The sequence below is a fragment of the Pholcus phalangioides genome, unplaced genomic scaffold (assembly GCF_987345545.1).
Source record: "Pholcus phalangioides strain wild (caught in Gottingen) unplaced genomic scaffold, Ppha-v1.0 ptg000007l_1, whole genome shotgun sequence".
In the NCBI taxonomy this organism is placed as follows: Eukaryota; Metazoa; Arthropoda; class Arachnida; order Araneae; family Pholcidae; genus Pholcus; species Pholcus phalangioides.
The window spans coordinates 17,725,989-17,744,062 of record NW_028301600.1 but is presented as its reverse complement, the minus strand read 5'-3'; the positions used below and the strand labels follow the sequence as shown (position 1 = coordinate 17,744,062).

At 36.6% G+C, this 18,074-nt stretch overlaps 1 protein-coding gene across 1 annotated transcript in view; it reads left to right on the top strand.

The window, feature by feature from the left end:
- The window catches only part of LOC149085007 (serine/threonine-protein kinase tricornered-like), a 147,331-nt gene that overhangs the window by 47,089 nt on the left and 82,168 nt on the right, over positions 1-18,074 (top strand). The window lies entirely within an intron of this gene.

Below are 18,074 nucleotides of genomic sequence, written 5' to 3'. Positions count from 1 at the left end.
AAAACAGTTTTACAATTAAACAGCTTTTTCAAATTTTGAAATTCAGAAAAGTTTAAATTTAAAATTTAATTTTAAATAAGATTGAGTCAATGAAATTAACTGCCAAATTTTTTTTTTTTTTAATTTTTGGCCCGATAAGTTATATGTATGCACAAAAAGTTGTAAACGTAAAGCACGTAAAATTCCAAAAACCCCAAATGGGGATCGTGGCAGCTAATGGGCTAATCTTTAGCTTCATTTCACGAACTGAACAGTGTCCTTATATTTTGAATCAATTTTATTCAATTACATTGATGTCATGCTATTTTATCATGTGTGGAAGCTGTTTTTATTACATTTTTTTGAAAACTTGCAAAAAAATAGTATTAAAGACACATAAAATTTTATACTGACATAAGATTTTATATATAATCAAAAATAGGTACAAAAAATTTGAAATAAATCAATGGTTAAGTAGTGCTTTTAATGATATTGCTACTAGAGCATAGTTTGAATTATGTTGGAAGGTATGAGACCCCCTTAAGTAAACACTTTTTTTCGAATTTTTCCAATACAACGAGTACGGCTTATAACGAAAATCTCGTTATAACGAGTGATTGTCAAATAGCTGATGTTAAAGATACGAAAAATATTCGGTTATAGCGTATTGAATATTAATAAGCATTCCTTATGACATTAAAAAATTCTCAAAAATATGTATCATTTTTTCCTTTTCTTCAAGAATTGAACATGATGACTCATGTATCACGGTACATGCTATTCGTAAAAATTACTCTGAGGTACTCCTAACAAAGAATGGACACAGAAAAGTCAAATTTTTCCCCTCCCTCTTCTTACAATGCTCAAAAAAATTAGGGAAAATGCAGTTTTTATTGAATTGTGATTTTTAAACGTTTTAATTGATAAAATATCTACAACGGACATTATTAGTTATTCTCAAAGTTTTGTCACAAGAATTGATCATGAACTAAATTTTAGCAAATTTAAATAAAAAAATTAATAATAATAATACCTATCCCTAATTGTTTTGAGCTGTCTATTTTTGGGGCTCTTCCCACTATGCTAATGGGGATATTTAATGATTTTATTCGGACTTAAGTCTTCCCCGTCACTAAGAGACCGCGGGACGAGAACATACAGTTAAATTCATCTGCGAATAACTGAAAAAATCGTGCTAAAAAATTTAAACTAGCGGAAAGATGTTGACGATGGAGGTGAGCAATGATACAATAATAAAGAGAATTTTAATTAGTTAATCAGTTGGTCAATTGAATTGCTTTGATAATGCGAAATTCTTAGCAAAAGTTTCTCAGAGAATAAACTGCTGTGAGACCAAACATAATTTCATTAAATCAATTATATTAATGATCTAAAAGCAGGGCCGTCTTAAGAGCATCATGGGCCTCCTGGCCAAGTGAATTTTCTGAGGCCCTACCAGGCAAATTCTTGAAAATTTCAACCAGATATCATTTGTATGAGCCCCCCTCCGGGCCATGCCCGGGTGAAACCCCATATGTTAAGATAGCACTGTCTAAAAGAGCTAGTCTAGCTTTTCTACTGCAGATATGCTATCAAATTTCTACAATTAATACTTTATAACCTGACAGAGCAAAAAAATGGAAATTCGCTTATAACGGAAAGTCCGTTGCAATGACAATTTCCTTGGCCATTGCGAACTGTCTCTATAATGGATTTTTATTATTTATTAAAGATTACGAAACTAGCTTCTGATGGATGTCGTATACGGCATCGGGTTTAATTATTTTTTCTATAATATGTGTATGTTTCACCGTCAGAAGCGGTAGGCTGACTGGGCTCTAGAATAAAGGCTAGATCACACACACACACAACTATGAATTTTTCTATTTCTTTTAAACATAAATTTAACATAAAATTAATTTGGGTTGTCTGTTTGAAGTCCTTAGCAGAGCGATAGTCAAGTTTTTTTCTCTGGGATTGGATTTTTAGGCCTCGCTATAAGTTCATAGATTTTCAAGCTAGGGCGTTTTAAAGCAGTTGAAGTCTCAATAAAATGTTGTAGTCAAAGTGCTATTTTAATTCTTTTTTACTTACTTATTTTTCTAATGCTGTATTGTATTTGAATCCTTCGCTAATGCTGAAGTCAATGCCCTGATAGTACGTACGAATCGCAAAATATCGTTTATAACGTTAGAACTTTTTGAATGGAGAGAGACTAATACAGTTTTTGAAGATTTCCAACTCGCAAAGTACGGGTATTCACTTTTAAATACAAGGTGATTCTAAATTCATGGGACAAATTTTAAGAGGTGATACGAGACACCTAAACAAGCATTTTTTATCGTAGAATGTGCGGTGTCGAATCGCAATTCCAAAGGCGGTACAGGGCGCTTCTGGAGAGTGCGCAAGCACTTCACCAAAAGTAAATATCATATTTTTCTGACGGATTTGCTGCAATAAGTGCAATCAACCATTCGGGAGTGCAAGGTACTGTAATGTGGTAGGTTTTCTCGTGGTGCTTCGCAGGGTAACGCTAATTCTACCACAAGTCATTGTTCCGCTGAATCATCGTTTGGCGTTTCATAATGTTGATGGTCCTTGCAATAAAAAACAAACTCCAATGCAATCCGAAGGTGTATGTGCACCCTGGAATGGCTGATCGCACACATCGTAGCAAATCCGTCGGAAAAATTTGATATTTTTTTTGGTGAAGTGCTGTTGTGCGCTATCTAAAAACACCCTCTTAAAGCGGCCTTTGCTATCGCGATTCGACCGCACATTCCATGACCAAAAATTCTTGTTTAGGAATCTTCTTTCACTTCTTAAAGTTTGTCCCATGAATTTAGAAAATTGCCCTGTATATTTCTTTGAGACGGAAGCGGAACAAAAATCCGAATGTCACTAATCGGTGCCATGATTTTATCAGTGTTGCTTCCAAACTTTTTTATGCTCGTGTGTCCACTCCCCCCCTCACTATTTAGGCAGTCTTCGGCGGCTTGGGGCCCAAACATATTTTGCGGGCCTGATTTTATGTTTTTCTGGGGGGGGGGGGGGTCTGCATCTTGAACGGTATTAATTTTTTCATAAATGCTGAAAACATCTACACAAAAAAATACGTATAAACCAAGTAATAATAGTTGAAAATTCATGCACACACAAAATTTACGCCTAAAAATAATTTTAGAATTAGTGAAACCTCGGAGATGATAAAAATCTTCAATAACTTAAAGCCCTAGTCTCTGGGTTTCAAATTGTACACGGCCCAAGCTCTATCGTCACTTGTCAAATTTATTCATTGCCATGTGTAATTCCCAGCTAGTATGAATTCGCACCAGGGAGCCGTATTAACACACTTGAAGGCCCTAAGCACTTGAATGGTTTTTGGTGCCCTCCACCAGACTTTCCTGACGCAGGGGTACAAGAAAAACGGCGACTTGACCGCAGAAAATTGCTACCGCAGGGAGTCCCCCCATCGAGGGGTTAGCGCACCAACCTCTCGGATGAGTATAAAAAACAAGCCTGCCGTTCGGAATCGGCAATAAATTGTAGGTCCCGGTCTAAAATTAGCCCTCGTCTGCAGAAAATGACCGTGGTGCGACAAAAATGATCAAATTATCTGCATGCCTATTAAGCATCCTGCTCATTAATCAATTCAATCTTGTTCTCTTTCTGCAGTTTCAAGAAATGTGGTAAAATTCTCGGATTTTTGGTACAGTATCCCGGAAGATAAATACTCACATTCAAACCTAGTTGAAAATTCTCTCACAACCCCCTTTTGACTATATTATTTTGTTGTGGCTCCCTGTCTTATCTACGACCTTCACCTTGATCCAAAAGAGAGACCCTTTCAACTTTTTCAGTTTCAAAATTTTTAAAAATAACGTCCACATCTTGACCCCTGGGATAGAATTCAGTGAGATTCGTTCTTGTGGGGGGGATCACAACGGCCCATGCAGGACTGAGATAACATCCTGCCTTCTCCCCCCCTCAGCAAAGTGATGCTGCGAGGCCTCATACTTAGCTGGAAGTAACACCTCACATATTTGAGTGGTTGCTCTCGAAAATCATAGCATCAGATTTTATCATGCATCATGTATGCCCCCCTATGGACATGAAGAACTTGGGTCATGCCCAGATAAGTCCATGAGTTAAAGAAGATTCAGGTTCTATGTACAGCTCTGATGGATTCTAAAAGTAATCACGTTTTTTCCCACCATATTTTAATTGAAAGTTGGTTTTTTTTCGCAATTCCTAGTGCGGTCCCGGAGGTCGATACGACATCACAAAGCCACATAGTCCCTGGTTGATAAAACACTGCCCTAACCATTCGGCTGTCAGGAAAAACCATAAAAAAAGCTTACTAAATCCGAACAACCTTCACTTTTTCCAATAAATTCGTTTTTGTGAAATCTTTTTCCACAAGATCCTATCTTTAGTAAGTAGAACGTTGTGAGTACCACGTGTCCTATTTCTGTTCGAAAATAACAAGCAAATAACAAGATTCGCGCTTCTCCAACCGAGTCTCTTAATGTAGAAGAAAAAGCTTTGGTCTTTTTCTTTTCCCGCTTCATTTTTTAAAGAAAAAACCAGTTTCCTCCCTTTTAACTCAAAATAAAAACACAAGCCTAAGGTTTTTTTTGGTAAAATATCCCTCAGTATCTACGCATATAGTACCCCGTACTCCCCAATGATCTTCTCACTGTTACCAAAGGTAACTAATAGGGTATTTTTTTATACAGTATATGTGTATAAAAGTTCCAGGTTTCTCGTTACATTATTATGGTACTAAAGAAAAGAAAGTAGATATTTTTTCGTTCACGTAAAATTCTGTATTGGTGAGTTTAGTTCCATTTCGGAACATATCCGTTATCTCCATCACTATGTAGTTCTTTTTCCTCTTAATGGGGTCTTTTTAGATGGTGTTATGCATATACCTTCTTCTTATATGATATAAGAATGAGAGAAAAATATATAGCGCTAACACATCTTTATACTACTAACAAGATGGATTTACGTTCTTTGGCTCATTGCCTGCAGCCTTTGCGTCATGATTCATTTTGCCTTTACCCACTCTCATAAATGTTAGTTTCTGAAGTTCTTGTTCGCGAGAAATGCGCAATATCTATTTATGTTGGATATCTGATGATAATATCCTATTGTAAGCATGTCGACGGAAAATTTACATTATGTTCGTCCTTTTTTAGGGTTTCAGCTGTATCTTGTCCTTGGACACGGAGAGTATCTTTTACAATTGATAAGATATGAATTCTTTGGAATTTGAAATATTTGACCATGCTTATATATGGTGAACTTTCCTCTTGATCAATAAATGTTTGGGTTATCCCGAAAAAAAAACGGCATGGATAGGTTTTATATTAGCTGTCGTTACCAATTATTTTTATAAGAATATTATATTATTGAAATTAAAGAGTGTAATTTAAGTTGGATTTTCGAGTAGAATTCTGATTACTTTGGCGTTTAAAGGTCTCATGCCGTTTAACATGATCAAAAAAGTCTCAAAAACTATTCTCTAGTAGAAATATTATTAAAAATATTATTTTACCCTTTAATTGCCAAGCATTGAAATACACAGAGAAGAAAAATGTGCTGAGGGGTTATAATATAACCCCTGAAAAAATTTTCTCCTCTGGATATTTATCAGTGATTCTAACCGAGGGTGCGGGAGAGCATTTTTGGGGGTGGTAGCTTTTAAAAAAATTACACGTTGACTGATTATTCAGGAAAATTGAAATGATAAAAATTAAACTTTTCAATTTTTTTAAAAATATGAACCATACCAATAACTCGACATCTTATCTCTTGGTTAATATACCTTCGTTTGCAGAAATATACCTCGCAGAATTTGAGTTGTAAAAGTTTTTTTTTCGATTAGTGATAGTACTTGTATTCCATTTCGGTTGAGAAAAAATACCATTATTTACCTACACTATTTTGTGGTTTGGTTACATTGGTACCTCGTGTTGTTATTAGCAAGGCGCACTTAGATTTGATACTGTCATGAGCATGATTCAGGGAAAACCTTAAAAAATTTAGTCAAGTGTCAAAAAAATATTTTATTTATAGTTTTTGAGGATGAAATCAATAAATGAAGAGCTATTCGATGAATTTCTTTTCAAATCTCAAAAATAGTAACTTTTTTAGTTTCGTTTTTGAATTGATTTTCAAAAAAATGAAAATAAAATAAAAATTAAATATTAGTCATAGCCAAACAGAGCATTAAGTAATAAGTAAAAGAATTCGTAGAAATTAATTAATGGATAATTAATGTAATTAATTAGTGAAAAAACTGAATTTTCCAACAGATAAAAAACGTATTATTCAAGGGGGTGCGGGAAGGTGAATCGCGTTGCACTGGTTGTGCGAGAAGGAAAAAAGATTAAGAACCACTGGGTTATATTAAGTAAATGAGGTAGCCTGAATGCTATTAAATGACAAAAAAAAATTATTGTCGATATTTAAAAAAATATGGGATGTTGCACTTCAGGGGAACACATCATATTTATATAATTTACATAGATTTGAATTAGTTTAAAAATGGCATTTATTGTTTGCCAATTTACTTTTCTATCATAGTTGAAAAATACTCAGGAATATGTCTCCCACACAAATGGTATTTCCCTCCAAAATGCAAGTGTCCAAAATCGTTTTTGATTGGCTTGTCAAGAAATGGGAGACGTGCATACCTTTGAGACATTCTGCTGGTAATTATAGAAACTTCATGCGCAGCTCACAAGTAAAAATTAAATGTTTAGGATTTGCTTAGAAGCACCAATGCCGAAACGAGCTCAAAATATATTACTTGAAAAATATTAGAAACTCAACACTCTCTGTCAAATGAAGGGTTTAACCACTAATTTATTTGAAATTTGATACCCTTATATTCGATTTTATATGCTGTACTATGCCAACAAAATTCCATCTATATTTCTCTCTGTGATACTAATTATTATGAAAATTTTCAATAAGATTGAGTCAAAGAAATTCAATATTTTGCTTCGTTTGATGAATTAAACAGTTTTCATTATATTTGAAATGTGCTTCTTTATACTTGAAAAATGCAACCAATAAGCATGTCGGTTAAAATCGAGCGAATGTAACCAATAGACATATTGGTTGTATTTTTCAAGTTTCGTAAAAGATATTTTATCAAACTTGTATAGTGTAATACCAACCTAAATAATATGTTTATGATATTTCTACTAGAGCATAGTTTGTGAGGTTTTTGTTAAAAGGTATGAGACCCCCCCCCCCTTAAAGTGCTAATTCATTTTCCGTAAGTTCCATAACTGAATATTTTGTGGTATTGTTTGTTGAACACTAATGGCACTAGATGGTATGAAATATTATCTAAGCTCCTGGATATTTGTATTGTGTTGTTTGAAATTCGCTATAAATTATTTTCGTTTATTTCTTTTGAGATTTTTTTTTTTCCTTGTCAGGTTTTCGATATCAATAGACATAGATAAATTCACCATCAAGTTTCGTTTTAAAGTTGTGAACTTCCGTATTGTAAAGTTACTCTTTAATGAAGGTAGTTTATGAGACTTAAATAATCTGCGTTATACTTTTCTTTAACTTACAAATTAAGAGTTTACCGTTTTAAAACAAAATTTGATAGTAATCTAGGTCTTCTCGTATCAAAAAATTGAAGTGGTGAAAACCTGCACATAAATGAATAATGAATTATTGCGAAAAACAAATAACACAATCGGACGCGTCTTGACGCATGGGCCCACGCGGGCACGGCCCGGGGGGACTCAGAAAAATAAGAAGTAGTTGAATTTTTCGGGAATTTGCCATTTAGGGCCTCAGAAAAATCACTTGGCCCGGGAGCCTATGATGCGACCCTGAACACAATACAATAGTTTGGGGAGAGGAGGCTCTCTTAGATGGCACTTAAGAGTATCTAGTGAATCTAATGCCATCGGTGTTCAACAGATAGTGCAACAAACAAGACCAAAAAAATAAGCAAAATCAAATTCGCATGCCTGATGAAAACAACACAGTTATTAACAATATTCATACATGCCGAAGGTTATTCAGACTTGGTAGTCTCTAAAACAAGAAATAGAATCAACAACAATCTAATAATTAGGATAATAAACGTTCATTTGAGCTCTATCCAAGACATGAATACTGCAACCGAATATTTTCCATTAGTATTATTTTACTTCTATTCACAACACAAAAAAATTACTCTACTTCAATATTAACCAGAGAAAAGATGAGCCCATTCATTTGAACAGATCGATACTAAGAAAAATATGAGACCTAAATCAATTTTTGACGCAGCAAGGACACGAACATCTGCCGTCCAGAAGAAACACGAAAGATTGATACAAACACGCCAATGGAATGAAATGTATCTGTATCATAAAAAAAAAGGAGGAAACAATATGAGAGAGAAAGGAAAAAAAATTAATTATAACGCATCTGCTTTATTTATTATTTAGAAGCTCGCAATTTTCAGCGAATTCGGTCAATTCTTTAACCCGTTGGCAGCTGTCAAATTCAGCGATGGCATTAGCATTTTCTGGAGACAAGATGATTATGCCACAGGTATGAGTGAGCACGCACAGCTTTGTAATTAACCCTCACATGAACTAAACACTACCTGTGTGACTGTACGCATGTACCTGGAGGCCCTGATGCGACGATGAACGTGAACAACAAAAGTCAAATAAGAAAGTCTTTTTCCTGGGTCTTCTTTTCTACCTGAGGGTCATTAACCGCTGCAATGGTCATGGGCTTATTTTTCTCGCCTACTCCTTCATGTTACAGTTCAACTCGTGGGTGACGTTTCTTTTCTCTCTATCCACCCGCTACACGATGATACGTTAAGTAGCTCTCAAAGCCCGCACTGGATATGTATAATTGAAAAGAAAAAAATAATAATAAATAAACGCTAGAAGAGACGTGTGTGTGCTTTACTTATAGCCTTGAAAAATTTCGTTCCGGATTCCTCAAAATACAACGAAAAAGAACTTCAATATGTTTCGTGAGATTCGTGTTATTAATATGAATGTCATGTTAAAGGGGCTGTACTTATCTAAAGTATATAGGAAGTGCGGGTATTATGGAATATCGGGTAATATGAGATACCGGGGTTTTTTTTTCGCCTTCGGGTATGGTCCCCAGGTGGAACAGTGATAAGCAACATCAAAATGCCCACGTGAGCAAGTGTGCTCAACCTTTTGGGAAATGCGGGCCACTTCATTGATTTAGAAATGCATCGCGGGCCACTTGAGTTATACAGAAATGTGCCTCGAGCCACTCGAGTCATCTGAAAGTGTGCCGCGGGCCACTGGAGTCTTCTGAAAATGTGCCACTTAAATAATTTGATAATCTTTCGCGAGACCAATTGAGTGGTTTGGTTATGTGTTGTGGGCCACATCAAATGACTCCGGGGCCACATTTAGCCCACGGGTCATGGGTTGAGCATGTATGCTGTAGAATCCGTGCCACTCGATTGTCAACATCATCACAGCCCTGCTATAGGAGGGAATATTTGTTTTTCAACTTCCAAAAATTTACTCAGACAAGTTTTCTCAGAAGTGTTTTTCAATTACTGGAAATGTGCCCAATAATTTGTGAAACTAAGCACAATGTACATCACGAGTGTTGTATTTTATTGCGCTGTGCTCATTTGAAGCCAGCGATTCTCTCCGGTTAGGCGGAACGCTATTTTTTTCACAGATGGTGTGCTGGGTTATGTGAAATACTATAAGTATTATTTGAGTTGTGTGTGTGTGTGTGGGCTAGAATATCTCTTCAAGATGGAAAGTTCAGTAAGATAGAAGAGGAAAGAGGTCTAATAATGTGTGTCCTGCTCTCTGTGAGCCCGTCTTGACTTGTTTGGAGCAGAATAGGAAGATTGCATTTGTGACTCTTGTAAATAGACTATGTGTTACCATATCCATCACCAACTACAAAAACGAATGATGAAATTTTCATTTTTCATTGTCATAGACTCATTAAATCTTGTTTTTGATCAATTCAAATTAGTTTGCTTCATTTTGAAGCCCTATTCCATACTACCCGACGAAAATAACTTTTTAAAAATGCCTTTTCTCTTAGACAAAATATCCATTTTTAAATACGATACACGTGTCAATGCAAATACAACAATCCAAATTTTATAGAATGTAAGTTTCATGTTTTTCTATCATCTTTAATTTGGAATAATCGAAAAAAGATAAATGGTATTTTTCATATTACCCGAACGGGTGATTTAGAAAAGATGGGAAAACTTTAAGAGGTGATAGTGCACATCAATACAAACAATTGTCATCAGAGAATGCATGGTCTAACATGAAACGCAAACGCGCTTAACGCGTTTCGAAACGGCCGCTCCGCAACGTTAAAACGGCATTCCTGTTGAAATTTATCGGCAGAAAAAGAACAACACCATGCATGTAACCTGGGAAAGAAGAAAAAACCGTATGTAAATCTGCGTCACAGTGAATAAAAGGCGCGAACGCCAGCCTTGTGAAGTTATTCCAGCGTGCAACCGTTCTAACAGTTGAAACGTATGGGATAATGACAGTTTGTAATACTGAGTCCGCGTTTTTTACCCACTGTGACGCAGATTTGCATACGGTTTCTTCTTCCCCAGGTTACATTTGCATGTATGGTGTTCTTTTTCCCCCGATAAATTTAACAGGAATGCCGTTTTAACGTTGCGGAGCGGCCGTTTCGAAACGCGCCAGCGCGTTTGCATTTCATGTTAGACCATGCATTATTTTATGACAATTGTTCGTATTGGTGTGTACTATCACCTCTTAAAGTCTTCCCCATCTTCTCTGAATCACCTTGTATACACTACTCTATCGCACACCGACTCCGGTCTTCCAATCAGCGGAGTTGGGTGGGAAATGAAGGTGCCTTCTATCGGTGATCGCCCCAGGATCGGTAGGCGAAGAACTTGTTTCTGATGTTCTTTGGCTCATTCGAACCCATGGACCTTGACGGCAACCTTCATAGAGGAAGATGTATCATATCAAATTTTTTATAGTACTGTTATACAAAGAGGCATTTATAGTTTTCTTTCCTGTGGGCTGTACATATTTTATGAGCCCTTATTCCGTTCTAGTCTCCTATAAAAAACGTCTCTGGTTACATTACCCTCTCGTTACATTAACAGAAATGTCTGCTTCATTTTCTGCATCACAAACAATTAATAATGGTCAGGTCATTTCAAGTCACACCATCATCATCACGACCAAATGGAGGCAAAGCACGCATCCAGATATGAAATGTTCATCCAGAGCTCAATTACAGTTAATTTTGAGTATTTTCTATATACACGAAATTGAAGAAATAATTCCTTAACCTCATTATACTACAAGATGAGACTGTAGCAATGACCTTGTAGAGATAGACTACAGACACAAATGTCCATTTCATACTCCAAACAATATATAGACTAAAAAATATCCTCATGACGTTCCCATCAACGAAAACAGCTTTTCTCTCTGCAATAAAACAAGGACCAGCCTTTATTATTATTTTTTTTCAGTTCTATAATTGCCGTTCTTTGCATGTGTTTTTCCATTTGATAACTTTGACCTAGAGTAACCTAGTGAGAATTCGTTGAATAAAAAAAATAGACAATAGAGAGATAGAGCCCAGGAAATGACCACAAACCCGGAATATGTATTAATCAATGATTTCTGTTGAATCTTTTGCGAGGTCGAGCATAAAGTTGGCACAAATCATAGTGGTATTATGGGAATTTCGCCTTTGTGATCATTTTTGTCGATTCTCAGTCGTTTCATGTGCACATTAGGGTTAATTCTAATCCGGACCTAGAATTTTGCAGCTGATTCTCCAGAAAAATTGTTGCACTAACTACTCGGTATGGTAGCTATTTTTCTGTACGGTCGCATTAGCGCCATCTTTTTTCCCAAAAGCCGAAGTAGTACCCTAATAGAAGTGATTATAGAAATGCGCATCATAGATCTTAGGGGGTGGGGGCGTTGCGTATAGCCAACACCTCCTGTAACTACAGCTATAGATGGATAGATAAGAAAAGAAGACTCAGATAAATGATAACTTGGGGAAGGGAGCCTAAATCGGGAGCCTAAAGGGAGTCGCTCGTAAATGATCCCTAGGGCAAGGGAACCAAAAGTAAATTGCTAAGGCAATAGGCAATCATCGGCAAGGGAGACGAGGGTAAAATGATAACATGCGCAAAGGAGATGAGAGTAAAATGATAACATGCGCAAAGGAGATGAGAGTAAAATGATACAAATAAATACAAATACAACGCCACAACAGGCAAATTGCCCAACGAGGTGGCTGACTTAAGAACATCATGGATCCCCGAGCCCCTACCTACTACTGCTACACCACACATGCCGCCCCCCCCCGCGGAACCCCCCAACGAATCGGTACATGCGGGAATGTGCGTGTACGTGTAGTGCAACCTGACGTAATGTTTGTTTCTGTGTAATGCTTGTTATGTGTAGTGCTGTCATCTGCCCCCAGTTTTACTAACTATGAGTGAAGTGTTATGGTTGAATGATTTACCGTTGTAGGACTGTTGCTCTCTGTGGCGAGACTTTTTAACGGGGAGATCGGCTCGCATTTGCGCCTTGATGTTGGGAACCACAGAAAACCAACTTCAGCCGACCACCACTGTGGGGTTCGAACCCGGATCCTCGCATCACGAGTCCGGCACTATAACCACTCGACCACCACAGCGGCTGCATACAATTTGCAAGAAGACGAGGTTAAATGATACAATTTGCAAGGGAGACGAGGGTAAAATGATAACTTCGCAACGGAACCGTCCATTGATACATTAAATCAGAGTCTTCCAAACTTTTATTTGTCACATCATCCCTCTTCATAAAATTTTTACCCCAGTCTTTGCTAGACCAACCCATAGGAGATTTTGTGCTGTAAACTGTACCTTCTACCGCCGCCACCCCTCTCCCGATCTGTTCCACAAAGATCGACATCGCTCACTTTGGGAAACACATTAGATGCACGTTTCTCTTTGACCTAACCATAATCATTATGCAACCATAATTTGAATTTTTATATCGAATGAAATTCACACATGTTCTAATTACATATATTTCATCCTTACAGGTATGTGTATATAATCATCGACCGACCCATATATATATTCAAACTTAAAGTCAATTAAGTGATCTTTCATGTGAAGGTAAGCTTTTTGATTTTTACGTTTCCAACAACCATAAAAAAAGGTAAGATATAAAGCTTTTCGACAACATTAGCAGCTTTTGTAGTAAATATAATTACCAAATTTGTTAAAGAAAAAAATCCATACGCATTTCTTAAGTTGTTCTTAAAATATGGCGTCACCAAAACCTTTTAAGGAACCCGTAAACACAGTTTCAAGAAAAACCAATCTGTTTGGATGCCAAAGAAAAAAAAACAAACCTGGATAAAGGCTTATATCATAAAAAATTCTAGGTTTAAATAAGATATGCTATCGCTTATGTTTTGACCCTGAAACCGTTTTTCTTGCTTATCATTAAATAAAAAACCACTTCTAATATTTAAGATAACATATATACGAAGCGTTTGGGCAGTTTCAGGGTCTCTTTTTATGGGTTTTTTTTCAGCACGCGAGTCATATATTCAACACCTACTTATTCGGTGTTATTACATTTATTAATTTAACCCTGTAATGATATCGGTTTTTTCCTCCAGAGATTATTAACTCATATCTATTTTTTCTTTACTCGATATAATTTAATATACATTCAAATGTATGTGTACTAAAGAAATGCGTAAGCTGGTGTATTCAAAATTAAGAGAATTTGCCGAATTTCTGCAAAATTAATAGACGCATTTCAATGAATTTTGGCATGGATATACTGTTATATGCGGGTTAACTCTACCGCCGAAATGAGAGGGATGATAGTACGCTTCACGACACAAAAATGTTTGCAATGGAATCAAAAGTTGCAAATGACTTTTATGTTCAGCAAATATTAGCGTGGAATTGAAGCCATTGGCTCCAAAAAAAAAGAGAAAAATACAAAAGATCCTAAACTCTAACCCTAGGAGTGAAAGGTAAAAAAATATTTTTCCTAGAAATGTTCAATAGGAAACCCCTATTGAACATGCTTGGGACGTTCTTGGAAGAGCAATGGTAGCTTGCCATCCACCTTCGAGAACCACCCAGGATCCGCATTAGTAGTAGTGGAAGATTTGCTGTAGTAGTGGGATCGATTGCCACAAGGATTCAACTGTTTCAGTTCCAGTATGATGTCGCACTGTAAGAGTCTACCGTACTCCACGGTAGAATCATTTTTAGTTCAATGTTGCAATGTGGGTTTGGACATTCCTTAACTAATGAACTTGACCAATGATCATGACTGAATACCATAGATGTTCAAAAAAACGATGAACCTTTCCGCTAATTATACAAAGTGCAATTGCCTGGATTCCGAACGAAGATGAATAAGAGAAGAAAGTGTCTGTCCTCTGTAGCTTAATGGTAGAGCACTTGCCTGGTCAGTGAGGGGTTGGGGGTTTGATTCCCTCACAGGAATGTGGATTTTGTTTCCAATATTCATCTTCGATTGAAATCCAGGCAATTTTACTTAGTACCATAAATGTTGTTTGATATAATTTTATCTCTTACATAACCGTGATTCTCTCCAAATTTCATCAAAATGTATCCATTAATTTCTCATTAAGTCGACATAGTGTACATATTCTCTTAATTTTCAACACCAATATTTTATGCCAACTATAATATTTTTTTAATATTAGGTAATTTTTTGTAGCTGCTGATGTGTTTTTTTATAGTATTAATATCGTACTGAAATTTTGTGGAATCATTGGGAAGTTGAAAGCTTACTGAGGTGTTTAGACTGGCTCTTATCATCGCAAGAGGTGGGTTTTGAATATTTTTTAGTGTTCACACAATATGGCTGATCAAAAATTGTATTTTAGACACTTGATGCCATTTTTCATTTAACAGAGGTAATTATGGTCAAATATTTGTGAAAATATTTATGGATCAAAAATTGTGGATGATCTTAAATAAGATGGGTTTCGTAATAGATGGCCTGTTGCAGTGGATGACAATGTTTTAAAGATGTTATTTGATGAAAAGTCAAAACTGGCCATACATAGGCATTTCTTATAAGATCACAAATACTTTGTAAAACTCGTTGGACTGTATGGATCGATATTCAGTGCTGAACATGCCTCTAAGAAAATGAAAGAGGAAATTTTTAAAGCATCATTTGTCTTTTGTCACGAATGAGGTGTCACGACCTCTGAAGTGAATTTTTCCCAAGTAACTAGGAAAATATTTAATTCGATTGCAAAAAAATGTTAACAATTTCTTGCCAATCCGTTAATTTGTTCTTTCAAAATAAAAGAAAGAAGTAATAAATTATATTTTGATTGAACAAATTAACCGATTGACACGAAACTTTTTTCATTTGATTTGCAATTTTATGAAATATTTTTCAACGTCATTTTTGAAAAATCTACTTTAGGGGTCGTGACACCCCAACAAATTCCATAAGATATATGGGTTCTCTTCAAAATTATTTACAAATATGGAAAATTACAAGATGGAGTTTTGAATGTGCGGAAAAGTATCGCAAATTTATAAGAAAAATTAATTATATTTCGAAGAATAGAGGCAGGGGCATATGTACGGAGGGGGTAACTAAGCAGGCTGTAGCTCAGGGAAAGTTCGAAAGGGCGTCAAATGTGAGGAATGAGTTTCAATGAAAATTAGTAGAATGGGAGAAGGGCGACGAAATTTGTATAACACTCAATAGTTCTACCTCTGCCCAGACAGCAAGGGACTAGGTCAGTGAGTGACCAAAACAATGGCCAAGAGAGTTTGTAAGCGCGCGAGTGAGCAAAAGAGTGACTTAGATCCAGATCAAACATGTCAATGACCTACAGAGCAAGGGACCAAGTTAGTGAGTGACCTAAAGCAGTGGTTCTCAACCGGGGGCCATATGGCCCCCCCTAGTGGTACTGCGATACTTCAAGGGGGGCCACGGAAGAAAATGGGGAAAGGGGCCATGACAGGTGGTTTGGAGGGCTGCAGAGAGCTGAAAAGAAAAATTAAGGTGTGAAGAAATATAAAACTTTTATATTAATACTATACACTTACAGAATCAAACAAAACCACCCATAAAACCATGCCCTAAGACGGCGGAAGTAGGACATGGACCCACGCAGGCCTCACCGCCTACATTGCAGCAGGTTCCCTAGGATGGGGTTTTCCGCAGGCCCCCGGCTACATTTTTCACAGACCCCTCTTATTAAATTTATAGTGTGAAAAACAAAATATGATGAAAACCATATCAGTCCCCGGGCTGCAGCTCTGTCAGTCCCACTCTTGTGAAGGACCATACCCGGGGGGGGGGGGTCTCATGTGCATAAGTGACCCCACCTTATAATATTTTGAAAATTGCAATAAATTTTGAAAATAAGTAGGCAATATGTAGGCTGTTTATTTCCAGCCAAGTATGGTACTACCATAGCATCATTTTGCCTAGGGCGCCCATGATGTTGAAACAGCCCTGAATAGATCTCGGACTAGCGGGGAGCTCAATAAATTCTAAGCCAGTGGTCTGGAGGCCAATCTTATTTGCAAAATTTTAGCTCAGTATAAATTAGCTGAAAAAATCAATTCAATGTGTATAAAGGATCTTGCTCCTAGATGAGGGTCGAAAACTCTGGGTAACACAGGGGAGCCACGAGAAAGAAAATATGGTTCAAAGGGGGCCACGGGCAAAAAAAGGTTAAGAAACACTGACGTAGAGCGTGTGCAAGCCTGTGAGTGACCAAAACCATAGACTAAAGATATTCTTACTCTGTGACCAAAACAGTGTGCAAGCACGTGAGCAGGGACACCGACATGAAGAAAACATTGAGGGGAGCTGAAAATCGTGTTCAAGCATGTGAACGACTAAAAATGTGTGCAAGCATGTGAATGACTAAAAATGTGTGCAAGCATGTGAATGACTAAAAATGTGTGCAAGCATGTGAATGACTAAAAATGTGTGCAAGCATGTGAACGACTAAAAGAGTGACTTTAGAGACGCGTGTGTAGTTGGAGGAGAGAGGAAGGCCAAGCTAGTTTTAGTACAGGGTGGCGAATTCAAGGAAAGAGTAATCAAGAAAATTAGACTAAAATGGGATAAGGTTGGCAAAAATAAAATTCGTGTAGCCCACAGGCAGCAAAACCATAAATGCTCCTCTGAATAGTGGTAGTATCAAATTTCTTCTTTCGCCCGTAATTTTCGGAAACACGGAACTTTCCCACCGACCTAATTATTATTAGAAAATGAATCCTAAATGGTTGAAATCTCTTCATGATTGCGGCAACGCCCTGTGGAACAATTATTCACGGTGGATAGAACGTCCATTTTTTTGCTCTCTCTCTCTCTTCCTTAGGCAAACGTTTAGCAAGATAATACATACAATCATCAGATGAATGAACTTCATGGTAACGTTGAAGAGATATTGCAACGTTTGTTCATTGTGAACTACCTTGACAATAGAGTGACAGCTCTGGGAAAATGAATTTATTACATCCGAATCCCAACTGTAAAAACTCCACACACACATTTTATATATTCAACGTAAGTTTTTTTGAGTCATGGCGGCTCTGAAAAACTGGTTTTTATTACCGTTTTTTTTATTATTATTTTATTTTTTTTCACTAAAACCTGACATTTTTCTTTTATATTTTTTCCCACTCTGTTACTTGTTTCTCTTTCCTCCATTTTTCACATCAAACAATAAGCTATTGTTTTAAAAGACTTAGAATGATGGTTCCAGCGTTGAGAGCGAAAGATATACTGACTGGTAGTAATTCTACAAAAGTTCGGTTTATTTTCCTTTGACAGTTGGGATTATATTATATGTATGAAAAAGATTTTATTTTTCGTGACTAGTAACCTGAATATTTTCGTTGTTTATTTTTCCAGTGCGTACAAATATTTTAAAGCAGCCAAAACAGGCAAGAAAGCCAACGAGATGGCTGGCACCTGAAGCAATTGAAAAAAAAAAATCCCAACCTAATACAGTAAAACCTGTCTAAGGCCGGG